A 14411-nucleotide genomic window follows, 5' to 3' on the forward strand; every position below is an offset into this window, starting at 1 on the left:
AAACCCTTCCACGTAATATGCAAAAGCCCCCAGCTTACCCCGTGCAGACTGCGAACAAAAAGCAATCGGCGGCTCAACACAAGACGGAGCTGAGTTCCTCAAACTCATACCAACCACCATCCTTAAACAAGTACCATCTAGAGGCACAAGCGCAACTGAAAGCATCACTCCGCAACGCGCAAAAACCGACAGAATCGCAAACCCGTAAGGGAATGTTACCTGCAACGGCCACCTGGGGGCACGCCTCTGCGGGCTTCTCAACGACTCCACGTTCACCGTCATCCCAGACTGAAGACTTACCACAACAACGGTCACTTCTGCACCCTGCCGACCTAACAACATCTCAACCAAAGTCTGACATAGTCTCCCAAGAACCGAAGACCACACGAGCAAACCTCACAGAACCAGCACCATCACCGCCATCGATAGGTGCTCCTGCTCCATCACTTACTCCCTCTCCCTGCAAGCGTTCACCTGCACTCACTTCGCTTACTCCCCCCGTCTATGATTCTCCTAACTACCAACGACACATGGAGCATGAACTCATAATGTTAAAAGAACGACTAACCCCATGTGAAGAACAAATCGCCCAACTCACAGAACGTATAGCCAACATCGAAACACTAGTGTCCAACATATTAGGCACAGTAAACCCTCTCGTATCCCGCATTGAAGAACTAACAAAGGCGGTAGCATCCCTCGAAAAAGCTGTCGGTATGCTCTCTGCATCACCCATACCCATGGAAGCAACATCCCAATCTCTTAAAAGACCCCTTTCTCCTGAATCCAGTGACATAGCCTCCTCTATACGGAGAAAGCCTGGCGCGTCGCGTGAAAAGACGGCCGCCGTAAATGGGAAAGGAGCGGCGGAGAAACGGGGGCGGAGAGAACCTTGTCCGCTAGCGCCACAAAAGAGCGAGCGGCCAAACGCAGAAACAATCTTTTTTTTTTCTCTTTCTCTTTTCTTGTCGCTATCGTGGAGAGGAGAAACTCAACGTCCACCCTTTCCCGTTTCTCCCTGCGCCCTTTCGAATCGCCGCGCCCGTTTCTCCCGGAGCACGAAAACGACGGTGACGAAAACACAAAAACAAGCGTGGTTCGGGGAGCGGCCGCTCATGACCCAAGCCCTCGCTGTCTAGGTCTGCTCTTTCTGCTCTGCGCTACCATATTGGTCACCGTTCGGCGCGCTCCTCCTCTCCTTTTTCCTGCGGCCGCGCGCTCCATGGCTCCGTCGTCGATGTGCCAGGCTTTCTCCGTATAGAGGAGGCTATGCCAGTGAACACCCCTGTTCCCTTCAAAGGGCACACCCTCCTGCCCCCTCCGCAGTCACGACCTCATAATGGTAGCAAATTCCCAGTTCCAAGTCATCCAGTGGAACTGCCGGAACATCAAAACAAACCGCACTCCCCTTCATCAATGGCTCCTTACCCTAGATTCTCTTCCCCATATTCTACTACTCCAGGAGACACGCTATGCAGTTTACATACCAGGATACCGAGCTTTGCATGGCCATCCAAACGAGGCCCCTTTAGTTTCCACATTCATAAGACGGGATATCCAGTATGAACCACTGATCATCCCTACATCTCTCAGACAAAATGTAGTGGCATGTGCTTACTATCCCTTCCCTAAACACAGACCTATATGCTTCCTCAACCTATATAATCCCCCCACAGAGCACCGCCTATTCAAATCACTTTTCGACTTTGCTGCAGAGTTGACACTAGAGCCACTATATGAGCTGCGCTAAGAGTACCGGCACTCTGTTCCCCGACATTGTTGTGGGCGCCGCCATATTGGGGCTTGTGCAGAGCAGACGCAACTGCAGATCGTCATGGTTCAAAAGCGCGACTTCCTCAGCATTCGATTCGGTGTTAGGAAGCTCATGTAATATTGCTTTTCTCTGCCGCGGTCTGTTTAAACATTTTTGGAGGACGGAAAAGCATTTCCTGTGATTTCAGATAAAACTTCAGATAACTGGCAACCATGATTTTAAGCCACAATATGGCCAAGTGTCGTTACTCTGAAGCGTAGCTTATTTAGTGGCACTAGTTGACACCTAATTACGAGGTACTCCTGGGCGGTGATTTTAATGCCCCAAATGTCAGCTGGGGTTACCTATCCACACTTCGCCCAGGGCGACTTCTGCAATCGTGCATTTCACAGCGCCAGTTCACTGTCTTAAATACTCCCGACATGCCAACCCGACAAGGCACACGCCAGCAACACTGTACCACCCCAGATCTCTCACTATACCACGGCAGAAACTCGAGTGTCTGGGTTCATACTCAAGAGAGACTTCTAAGTGACCACTTCATTCTCTCAATATCACTCAGCATCTCTAGCCGCTCACGGAAAATATCAGTCAAAAATACAAACTGGGATAAATTTCGCAGCATCCTTGTTTCACCCGGGCAGCAATCAGGCTCTTACAAGACCTGGATATGCGCCATCAAACAAGCCCGAACACAAGCCACAAAAATAGAAAACACCACAGCCCCGGCGATACGGCCAGACCCGCATCTAGTGCGCCTCTGGAGACGTCGTAAGCGTATCTTAAGATGCATTAGCCAGCAACCCCACAATCAACAACTCCGAGAACGTTTACAACACCTAGATGCAGACATTACTACACACTGCAGCACTCTCGACATCTCGAACTGGAACAGAGTATGTGATCAGATAAACGGTACCCTCCACCAAAAGACCGCATGGCATCTCCTCCGTTCACTTCTAGGGCCTCAGCCACCTCCCGCTCCCACGCTAGACAAACACTTAGCTTTACAAGGTAGCACAGACCTTATCCAAGCCTTACAGAACCTATACATCCCTCCAGCATTGACATCAAACTACCCCTCCTACTCGGGCCCTGAAAACCCGACTTTAGACAGCCCTTTCACACTAGCAGACTTAGACTTGGCCCTAGCAAAAAACTCACGAAAATCAGCCCCAGGAGAAGATACCATCACGTACTGCCTCCTCCGTAACCTTCCAGAAGCGAATAAAAAACAGCTCCTGACCTACATAAATGAACATTGGTCGGAGGGTACATACCCAAAGGAATGGAAATCTTCTACTATTATCATGATCCCCAAACCTGGAAAACCCCCATCACTTAATAACCTCCGTCCCATTTCCTTAACCTCTTGCGTGGGCAAGACGATGGAGCGGATGGTCCTCGATCGTTTTCAAGAACATCTTGAAGCCACTGCATTCCTGCCACACACCCAAATCGGCTTTCGTTCCCATGTTTCCACTCAAGACCTATTCCTTTTACTCCAGCACACATTCCTCTCCCCATCTTCCTGTCAGGTGCATGCGCTCGTCACAGTAGACGTTCGCAAAGCATTTGACAACATAAGTCATGATCACATACTCGCTTCAGTTCGAGAAACAGAATGCGGACAAAATTTGTATACCTACATCCAAAACTTCCTTAAGGACCGCACTGCATGCTTTCGTATAGGGGGCGAGTTGTCCCAACCACTCTCACTGACACGAGGTACACCTCAAGGGGCTGTCCTCTCCCCTATTCTTTTCAATCTGGGTATGGCCCAGCTAGCTCGCTGCCTGCAGCAGATACCCCACCTTTCCCACATATTTTATGCTGATGACCTCACCCTCTGGTGCACTCACGGATCACCAGGGGAAGTTGAATCTACTCTTCAGAAAGGTCTAGACACCATAACTGCGTTCCTAACCCAAGCAGGGCTGAAACCGGCCCCAGAAAAATCGGAATTACTCCTGCTGTCTCAAACCCAGTATCAGCGCTCTGTAAACCATCTCATTTCTCTCTATTTAGACCATCAGACCATCCCGCGAGTATCTTTATGCAAGGTCCTCGGCATCCATCTCCACGATCGATCAAATCAGGCTAACATCACTCCGGCGATAAACACGTGCCACTCGGTAACACATCTTGTCCGCAGAGTCGTGCAAAGACGTGCGGGCCTCAATGAAAAACAAGCGAGTCAATTGGTTCAGGCATTGGCTCTTAGTAAAATTCTTTATTCGGTTCCATATTTCACGCTCACACGACAGCAACTTAATAAACTCAGCTCTGCATTAAGCACTCTGTACAAGGCCTCCCTTAACCTTCCAATCCATACCTCAACGCAAAGACTCTACGAGACCGGCCTATTCCTTCCCCTCTCCTCACTCCTACACCTCCATCGTGACCGACAGCTAGCCCGCCTCTCGGGGTCACATCAAGGGCGCTGGATCCTAGAACAAGCTGGACTCTCACCAATTGATTTTTACTTGCACTTACCCGCTTCGCCTTTGCCCTCTAATCTGCGTTTCGCTCTTCTGCCCCGCCGCATGGCTCCGGGCCTGGACGACGGTCGCAGAGATGCTCAGGCCTAGCATCATAATCCACCATTTCAGACACAGACGGTAGCCTATACCGACGCTTCCATCTTGGACACCGGCACGGCTGCGTACGCAATCTACATACCTAAACATTCCTTACCTATTCTTCACACGTGCGGTCCATACAGCGACCCCCCGTCAATCACCACGTTAGAACTTGTCCCCATTATCCATGCCATCATATCATTCTCCCAATTGCCGCGCACGTCCGCTTACACGGTCTACTCTGATTCTATGGCTGCTATACGCTCCTTGCAACAGAGACAAATTCCTGCCGATCTTCGAGAGGACCTTGAAATGGCCCTACACTCTCTCTCCTCATCCTCGGTCACGGTTCGATGGGTCCCTGGTCATGCAGGGATAGCAGGTAATGAGCTGGTACATCAGCTCGCCCGCGAATTTCACAGCCGGGCACCTGCAATCCCCTGGCTAAGCCCCCCGACCAATGACGAGGCAGCAGAGTACAAAAAAACACTCAAGTTACATTACAAACAGATCCGTATATCTCATGAACTTCTACCTCGACCACATCCACAGCTTAGTGTCGCGCAGACCCACATTCTCCGTAAAATCCAGACAAACACCCTCGTCACACCTGCTCGCCTTTACCTCTTCCGCTATCGATCAGACCCTTCCTGTCCCAACTGCCCAGCTCCCTATGCCAATCAAGAACATTGTCTTCTTCATTGCCCGGTCGCCTACACCACCTCATTTCTTCCTAACCCCCCACCACCCTCCTGGAGTGCATGGTTGGCGTCGCCGCAACTGGAAGATCAGCTCGCCCTGGCACTTCAGGCGGAGGATATATTGGGTACTTAATCTGTGCTCTAATTAAAGTGATTTTCTCTCTCTCTTGTCCTGTCGCACTGTTTTAAGCCAAGATGTTGTGAAACGCATGGGCGCTGTTTCCTTTGGAAATCCGCTTTATCTCTGCGTTGGTCCTTCTGCTGTGCCAATCAAGGTTTTGGACTTTTTTCCGAGTGTTGAATAGCTACTCCCTTAGCCAGTGTTTTTCATTTGTTAGCTCGCCACGACATCTTGAAGGCTGTTAACATCTGTACGTAGGTGTTTTATTTCGTGAAGTGACGCCTTTAATTCACCTAGCAGTTACACAGGCGTCGACACTTAAACAAGGGGATCGTATTTTCGGTTGCACTTCTTGTTTGAAATCTCTTATGGCCTATAAAATTTCTGCTATTTCTTTACTACTGGAGACACTCAATATCACAAGCACACCTTTTGTCGGCAGGAGCAGCACGCAATGTCTGGAAGTGTGACAGGAGTGTTGGAGCGTTTAAGTGGTTCGTAATAAGCCATATCACTGGCACGAGGACATCGAAGACGAGGAGAGAATCGACCGGAGACGTCTTAAAAGGGAGCGCGTGGCAAGGAGCTGGCGGCCGGGGGAGCGCGTGGCCTGGGCGCGAGACGAGGCTCGTGTTTGGAACGGTTGGGAACGACACGTCAGATCGCATCGCTTGCAGCTTGTAGATAATGTAAATAAAAGTTTGCTTGAATGTAACCATCGACGACTGCCAGAGGTTCCTACATTGGTGCCGAAACCCGGGAGGAACGACTGAACGAAGGGAACCTGGTGGTTTACAGCAACTTTTCAACAAGCCAAGCCAGAACGATCGACGATCATGGACGTCCTCAAGAAAAAACGGAAGACGCATCGGATGCAAGTGACACGACTGACTGGTGAGGCCGACGCGTTACTACTCCTAGCTACGCCAAGCGTCAACGACCTCGAGGTTCTAATCGAGCGTATTCATCTGGCCCGCGACCAACTGAAGGACGTGGACGCGGCGATCGAACCTCTGATCACGGGACAAGATGCAGAAGCAGAGTTCAGTCATGCGATCGAGTATTCGGACAAGATCGTCACGTACCTCACCAAACTTAAACAAAAGATGAAGAGCGTGGAGGGCAGCCACCCAGCAAGGGGACCATCGAGCGGAGATCGGAACGGAGGATACTCGGTGACATAAAAAATCAAACTCCCAAAATTAAAACTAATCCAATTCAACGGGCACCTAAAGGACTGGCAACCCTTCTGGCAGCAATTCGATACCGCCATTCATCAAAATCCGGAACTCACGCCATCAGAAAAGTTCAACTATCTGCGATCAGCGCTGACCGGCGATGGAGCAGCCGCCATCGGTGGATTGCAGCCGACCGCTGAGTGTTACGCGGACGCCATCGAGCTCCTGCAGCAGCGGTTCGGGAAGCAAGAGACGCTTATCCAGGACCACATGGAAGGTCTCATGGACATACAGCCAGTGCCACCACAACGGAACACCCGAGCCCTACGGCGTTTATACGACACTCTACAGGCGCACATCAGAGGCCTTAGAGCGTTAGGGGTGGGCGAAGAGGCGTATGGAGCTATGCTCTACACAGTTCTTTTGCGAGTGCTACCGAGAGATATCACTCTCGATTTCAACCGGAAGATGTCGGCGGAGGAGACCGGGAATGCCAACGCCGCAAGGGCATCAATGACAGACGCCAGTTTGGAATCCGCCCCACAGCAAGTACATCTGAGGGCTCTGCGGTTTCTCCTCGACTTTCTACGCATCGAGGTGGAGAGCCGCGAAAGGACATCAAAACACCAGCTGGAAGACGTCGTCGGTAAGCCCAGACCTTCTTCTCTGACGCATGGCTCTGTGAAGAGGTCAACGATCAACGCTCAGACTCGCAGTTCCACCGCGGCGGCATTGCACGGCAGCGTGGACGGCTTAGAGTGCTTCCTTTGCAAGTCAAAAGCGCACGGAACACCGGAATGTAACGCAAGAATCGAGCTAGTGGAGAAGAAGCGTAGGTTGCAAGCAGACCGGAGGTGCTTCCGCTGCACGAAGGCCACTCACACGGCAAGATTATGTCGAGGAGCACCCAGCTGTGGCAAATGTCAAGGCAGGCACGCGTCCACCATGTGCGACCCGAATTACGCGCCGGGAAAAACGTCCACCAGATCGAATGAGACGGAACCGAAGGAACCGACACCGGTCGCTATGCATGTACGTGGTAGGAACCGCAAGCCGGCAGTGCTCCTACAAACGGTTACTGCGTGGGCAGAATGTACAAACAGAAGGAAGCTTGCCCGTATTATCTTCGACAGCGGCAGTCAGCGCTCCTTCATAACTGAAGAACTGTCTCAGCGACTGGACTGCAAATTGCTCGGGACAGAGATCCTCACAATAGGCGTGTTCGGGGGCAAAAGCACTGAACGTACGTTTCGCAGGGTTCAAGTAACTTTGCGAGACCAACTCTACAACAAAAGATAAGACATCGACGCTCTCGAGACACCTACCATATGTGAGCAGGACCTTCCGAGCCCAGATGAAGCCATCGTGGCAACATTAGAGGAACTTCGCTGTCCCGTGGGAGACAACATGACCGGACTGGAACAACGCGGCGTCGACATACTGCTGGGATCAGACCACTACTGGGGGTGCATCACAGGAAGAATTCATAGACTGAGCGGATGCCTGACTGCAGTAGAAACTGCATTCGGTTGGGCGGTCCAGGGACGGACAGGCTCGGAATCGACCATCGTGAGTTGCTCCCAGGCGACCGTGCTAATAGCAACGCTGCAGGATCTAGAAGCCACATCGGTTCTCCGACATTTCTGGGAGCTAGAAAGCGTGGGAGTTACCGACCCGCCAGTAGAGGATCCCTCGGACAGCGCCGTGAGACGAGAGTTCGAAGACAACATTACGAAGACCGCCGTTAGATACGAAGTAAGCCTTCCATGGAAATCGGACGTAAGGCTGGCAGACAACATGGAGGTGGCAAGAAGGAGGTTGGAGAATCTACGTAAGAAGTTGACTAAAAATCCCGATCTTCTACAGAAGTATGACGAAGCAATTCGGCAATACCAAGTCAACGACATGGCGGAGAGGGTCGATGAAGAAACACAGAACGAAGGTGCAGCAAGGGTGTATTACATGCCCCACCAGGCTGTTCTCCGCGAGAACAGCAGCACCACCAAACTTAGGATTGTGTTTGACGCTTCCTCTCACGGCGCAAACTGTAAATCCCTGAACGAAAACTTGGAGAGTGGACCGAACATGAATCCAGATCTCGTCGCCCTACTTCTGAGGTTTAGGACGCACCGAGTAGCGTTAGTGGCGGATGTGGAGAAGGCTTTCCTGCAGATCGGAGTCAAGGCTGAGGATCGTGACGCACTGCGGTTCCTCTGGTACAAGGAACCGCCGATCCAAAATCAACCGGTACCAGAGGTAGAGACCTGGCGAATGACGAGGGTGACTTTCGGTGCAACGTCGAGCCCGTTCCTTTTGGCGGCTACCTTGCGGCACCATTTCGCGGCGATGGAGAACACATACCCAACAACGGCCGAACAATTAAGCAAGTCCGCGTATGTTGATGATCTGTTGACCGGAGCGAGCAACGAAGACGAGGCTAAGAAGTTGTACGCCGAGGCGAACGAGGTGTTTAGGCAGGCCGGTATGAGACTCCACAAGTGGGGTTCAAATAGCGCATCACTAGCGGAGGTGTTCGAGGAGGACGGCGCAGGCCAAAAACCACTCGGACAAGTCGCGAACGTGCTCGAGGTGCTCGGAGTAACTTGGGAACCCAAAGAGGACAGTCTCATGTTTTCGCCGGAGCACGTGATGGAGACTGCTCGCCACCAAGAAAATACGAAGCGCTTCGTGCTGCAAACGACAGCTCGCCTTTACGACCCTTTGGGATTCTTGGCACCCTTCGGCGTGAGAGCCAAGATCTTGTTCCAGGAAATCTGGAAACTAAACCTGGACTGGGACGATGTGCTACCAGATCACCTGCAAGACGAGTGGACCGGGTGGTGCAGCGAACTTGTCGAGCTAGAAAGGGTCAAGATCCCAAGGTTTTGCGACGACGGATTGCAAGGCAAGGTGACCCACCGATCATTGCATATCTTCGCCGACGCCAGCACCGCTGCCTACGGAGCCATGGTCTACCTTCGCACTACCGACGACACAGGAGCGACGACGACGACGTTATTGCTCGCAAAAGGCCGAGTTGCGCCCCTCAAGACTGTCACACTGGCGAGATTGGAACTGATGGCCAGCTTGATCGCCTCAAGGCTGTCCAAATACGTTCAAACCTGCCTTGAGCTTGAGGTGAAGGGCGTTCACTTCTGGACGGATTCAATGATCACGCTTTACTGGATCAGGGGAGAGGCCTCCCGATGGAAGCTGTTCGTCAAGAATCGAGTGCAAGAGATCCAGAGCAATTGTGAAGGCGCGACGTGGCACCACTGCCCGGGAAAAGAAAATCCCGCTGACCTCATGACCCGAGGTCTGACCGCATTCCAGTTAGTCTCCAGTTCACTGTGGTGGTCGGGGCCGAGTTGGTTGCCACTGCCAGCGACAGAATGGCCCAAGGAAAGGTGCGGAGAACTCCCTCGAGACGCCCTCGAGGAGAGAGGATCGAGAGCAGAAGCGTTTGAAGTCACAGTAACGCCCATTCCAGAGTTGATCGATATCTCGCGATTCAGCTCTGCTTCAAGGATCAACAGAACAACGGCTTGGATTTTTCGATTCCTCCACAACGTCAGGTCAACTGAAAGACGAACGGGACCACTGACAGCCGAGGAGATCGAGGCAGCGCGAACTCACTGGATAAAGGAGGCGCAGCGCTCGGCGTTCGCTACCGAGCTTCGCTGCGCGACCAACTCTACGAAGACCCCGCCGGGTTCTCCCCTTCAAGACTTCACCACTTTCATCGATCAGCAAGGTGTACTTCGTATTCGAAGTCGCCTCCAGTGTGTCAACATGACGTATGACGAACGAAACCCGATCGTCCTGCCCAAGCAGCATCGATATTCAACTTTGCTGGCAATCGACGCGCACCGACAGCTGCTGCACGCGGGAGTCAGAGATACCCTCGTGCAGCTCCGTAACCAGTATTGGATTCTGCGGGGCCGAGAGCTGGTGAAGAAAGTAGTGCGTGCCTGCGTGACCTGTCAGCGCTTTAGCGCGACCCCCGCGAGTGCCCCCACGGGACCCCTGCCGGATGCCCGGACAACACGAGCGGACCCTTTCGAGGTAGTCGGCACGGACTTTGCGGGCCCCCTCTACGTCAAGGGCAAGGACCTCACATGCAAGTCCTACGTGGTGCTGTTCACGTGTGCAGTCACGCGGGCTGTGCACCTGGAGTTGGTTCCAGACCTGTCGACCCGGAGCTTTCTCTTTGCCTTCCGTCGATTTGTGTCGCGCCGAGGGCTGTGCCGCGTAATTTATTCCGACAATGCGTTGACCTTCAAACGAGCGTCGAAGGAACTCACGGAACTGTGGAAGACGTTGCGCCACCCAGACGTAGTCAACCACTTTGCGAACGCGGGTATCCAGTGGAGGTTTATTGTCGAGAGAGCCCCATGGTGGGGAGGATTTTACGAGAGGCTTGTGCGCTCGGTAAAGGTGTCCTTAAGAAAGGTTATCGGAAGGAACTGTCTGGACACAGAGGAATTGACCACCGTTCTGATTGAGGTAGAGGCCGTGTTGAATTCGCGGCCATTAACGTTTGTGCACGACGCGGTCGGAGAGGGGACCCCGCTGTCGCCGGCCAGTTTCCTAGTTGGAAGGCGGCTGACGACACTTCCGCCGACGGGTGGGGACACGCTCGCTTCCACACCGGAGGAGCTTCGCGTGCTCTGGCGGCAGCGAAAACAACTGCTTAACCGATTTTGGGGAACATGGAGGGAAGAGTATCTTCGAGAACTCAGATCAGCGTACGCCACTCAGAACAGGCAGTCTGCGCCCATCAGAGAGGGTCAAATTGTTCTGTTAAAAGAGCCGCTTCCACGCCTGCTATGGAAGCTCGGGCGAGTAGAAAGAGTGTTCCCCGGCCGAGACTCTCGGATCCGGTCGTGTGAGATCCGAGTGCATCGCGGCACCATATTGCGAAGGCCAGTGCAGCTTGTGTATCCGTTGGAGTTAATGGAAGTTTAGAATGGACTTCCATCCATTCGGTGGGGAGTGTGTTGGAGCGTTTAAGTGGTTCGTAATAAGCCATATCACTGGCACGAGGACATCGAAGACGAGGAGAAAATCGACCAGAGACGTCTTAAAAGGGAGCGCGTGGCAAGGAGCTGGCGGCCGGGGGAGCGCGTGGCCTGGGCGCGAGACGAGGCTCGTGTTTGGAACGGTTGGGAACGACACGTCAGATCGCATCGCTTGCAGCTTGTAGATAATGTAAATAAAAGTTTGCTTGAATGTAACCATCGACGACTGCCAGAGGTTCCTACAAGGAGAAACAATAACCAAAAAGCTTAAACGGAGGTTATATGACGCGTCAGTGTGCCGATTGCTGGTAAGAGGTGGCTGGCCTTCTAACTTTTTTTAATGCATTCTGCACTTCCAAGGCCGACTTTGCTACTGCATAAATTCCTATCGAGTTGGTTTTTGAAGAAGTTCGAATAACCTACTCTGATTTATTTCGGGAGGCATGCGACGTCGCCACATTATCACCTCTGCGTTTGGAAGATTTCAAGGTCGGCGACCGACATTCAGCGTTTGTCTCTTTAGCTAGTAGTAATAAGAAAGACTATTTCACTTTTTTGCCGTATAAAAAGCTGCGATGAAAGTGTTTAGGTTATGGTAGTGGGGGACAAGGGCCTTTATTCTTATTTGCTGTCCCCGTAGGTGCAACGGCGTCAGAGGATAAATGTGCGGTAGTTTCAGGCTTCGTCTTGGCTCTGGGCTGGGTGATGGAGAGCTGAGGGCCTTGAAGCCACGTACCGACAGGGGGAGCTGCAGGGTCAAGGATGTACTCGAACAGCAATCGCCAGAGCTCGATAGCGGTCGCTTTGGGGGATGAAGGGTCCTGGCAGGCCCAGGCATGCAGTGAGGTAGTACTGAAACCCTGCTGGATGGTAGCTAGGGCGCAGGTCCGTTGCTCCGAGTATAGCGGGCAATCCCAGAGCTGCTGCTTCAGATGAGCGTTTTTCTCGCACAATCCGCATGTACCAAAAAGGGCGTGGTAGCAGCACCACTCTCCCTTTCGTGGTGGCTGCTGCTGCGTTGACGGAGCCGCTGTAGCAGATAAGGGACGAGGATGGTCCCGGTCTGAATATGGCGGGGTGTGACAAGCTGCCGGCGAGAAAAGAGGAGAGAGGGAGACAAAGGTGCAAGGAGGCTATTGGCGGTAGCCAAAAGGTAGGCTCTGCGATAGTGCCGTGCCTTCAATATGTGTTTCCCTGGGTCGGGTGGTAGTGCGCGGGACTCTAATTATTCGCAAGGAAGGCAGATTGTATCTTGGAATCTTGCTCTGGCCTGCAAGGATAGTAAAAGCGCGCGTGCAAAAAGGTGAGCTTTCTCGATCCTGGGTATTCCAGAAATTGGGTTGTGTGTGTGTTTATACAGCCTAGAACTTGGTCTGCCTCACAGGGGCGACGAGTCTCCCAGCTGTAGATGAGAAATTTAGCCAGTGCGGTACAACCGCTAGCCTGGGGCCTTTAACGTGCACCACGCAGTAGTGATACACGACCGCACGCCGGTACGATGCTCATCCAGATCGAAACGGGCAGGGGTATGTCCAAGTACCCAGTGTATTGTGAGGTCGCGCCCGAAAGCCCGTAAGCTTTGCACGGCGAGTTTGAATTGGAGAACTGCCTAACATCCGCACAAGCCCGATGTGCAGCTTGAGAATCTGTAAAAAGGTGGAAATTCGTCTTAGCGTTGCTGTTGTTGGAGGAATCGTTGGTATGTCGAACTTAATTAATACTAGAGTGCATTTCTGCTTGTGTTATGTAAACGGGTTCCATTGTGGCAGGAAGGAGTCGCCCCTGAGTTCATATAGTGGTGTCAACCCAAGCCGTGGCAAAGTCTCTTCTCTCTTGAAGACAGCTGCGTCCGTGTAAACCATGCGGATATAGCCTTCCAGGCAGGCGGTTTCGGTCCACTTGATATGTTTCTTGACGAATGTTCGTCTTGTTTATACTTGCTCGGAGGCATATACTGCGGCGGCGGTGTAGGATCGGTGAATTCGATGGGCTGTCAGGGCGGCGATAGTTGTGCGAGGGCTGGAAGCTTGGTAATTTCATGTCCACGCATGCCTAGTGTGTGCCTTCCCGCGTGGCTGAATCCAAGGCAGACCTCTTCTGTGTAAATGTCTCTCTCGATGAGCTTTGTGAGGTCATTAATTCCACTGCAAATTTTCAGAGCTGCTAGTTGTGTGTAACGAGAGATCCCAATGATTATTCGCCTTGCCTCGTGGTTGAGACGCTCTAGGGCCTGAGGATGCGTCCTTGTGACGGGTGGTATGGGAAACGATAAATACTCTAACGTAAATAAAGGACGAGAAAAACTGGCGAAGTTTCCGGTCTTCTACCCTACCCGTCGCGCCCCCCCTGTACGGTTTGAAATTCTGCGCAGGACGTGTAAAATGTGTTTAGTGGTTGCGGCACTACGGTTGTACCAGGAGTTTGCTGTGCCGTTTTCGTCGATGAGCATCCCGAGCGGTCACATGGAGTCCTAGAGAGCGGTGGGCTGCTCTCCGCTTGATAAGTTGATGTTTTCTTTGTCGGCTTCCTTGGATTCGGTATTTCTGCTTCCATGAACCACGAAGGACTCCGTTGTGTCCGGTGTCGTAGCCAAACCCACTTCGATTAAGTATGCATGTATGGTATCAAGCGCCGCTTGGAGGGCTTTTTCTTGTTTGCCTAAGCATCCCGTGTGGGTCCACACGGAGACATCGTATTTGTATATGGTGTGTTCGATGTTCGGAATCTCTTCCGGTATTTGGGACATTGATATGTTAAACAACGGGGTGGCTATCACAGATCTCTGGGGGATCCCTACCCCGTTATGGTGAGTGTTGCTGGTTTTTTGCCCGATTTAGACTTAAAATGATATATTCTTTAGGAAGGCAACAGTGAAGTTGTCGATCTTTCCTTTCTGTCCGAGATCGCGAGCTTTGGCTAGGACCGCGTCATGAGGAACACCGTCAAAGGCTCTTCCGATATCCACTCCCACCACGATCCTGGAGTGTGGGAAAGCGGTTTCCATGACAGTTTCTTTGAGACAAAGAAGGATATC

At 52.2% G+C, this 14411-nt stretch overlaps 1 pseudogene; it reads left to right on the forward strand.

The window, feature by feature from the left end:
• Window positions 1-2933: 2933 nt before the first annotated feature.
• Window positions 2934-5190, forward strand: LOC121834509 (annotated as a pseudogene).
• The last annotated feature ends 9221 nt before the right edge of the window (window positions 5191-14411 follow it).

Source organism: Ixodes scapularis, unplaced genomic scaffold (assembly GCF_016920785.2).
Source record: "Ixodes scapularis isolate PalLabHiFi unplaced genomic scaffold, ASM1692078v2 ptg001274l_1___fragment_1__unscaffolded, whole genome shotgun sequence".
Lineage (NCBI taxonomy): Eukaryota > Metazoa > Arthropoda > Arachnida > Ixodida > Ixodidae > Ixodes > Ixodes scapularis.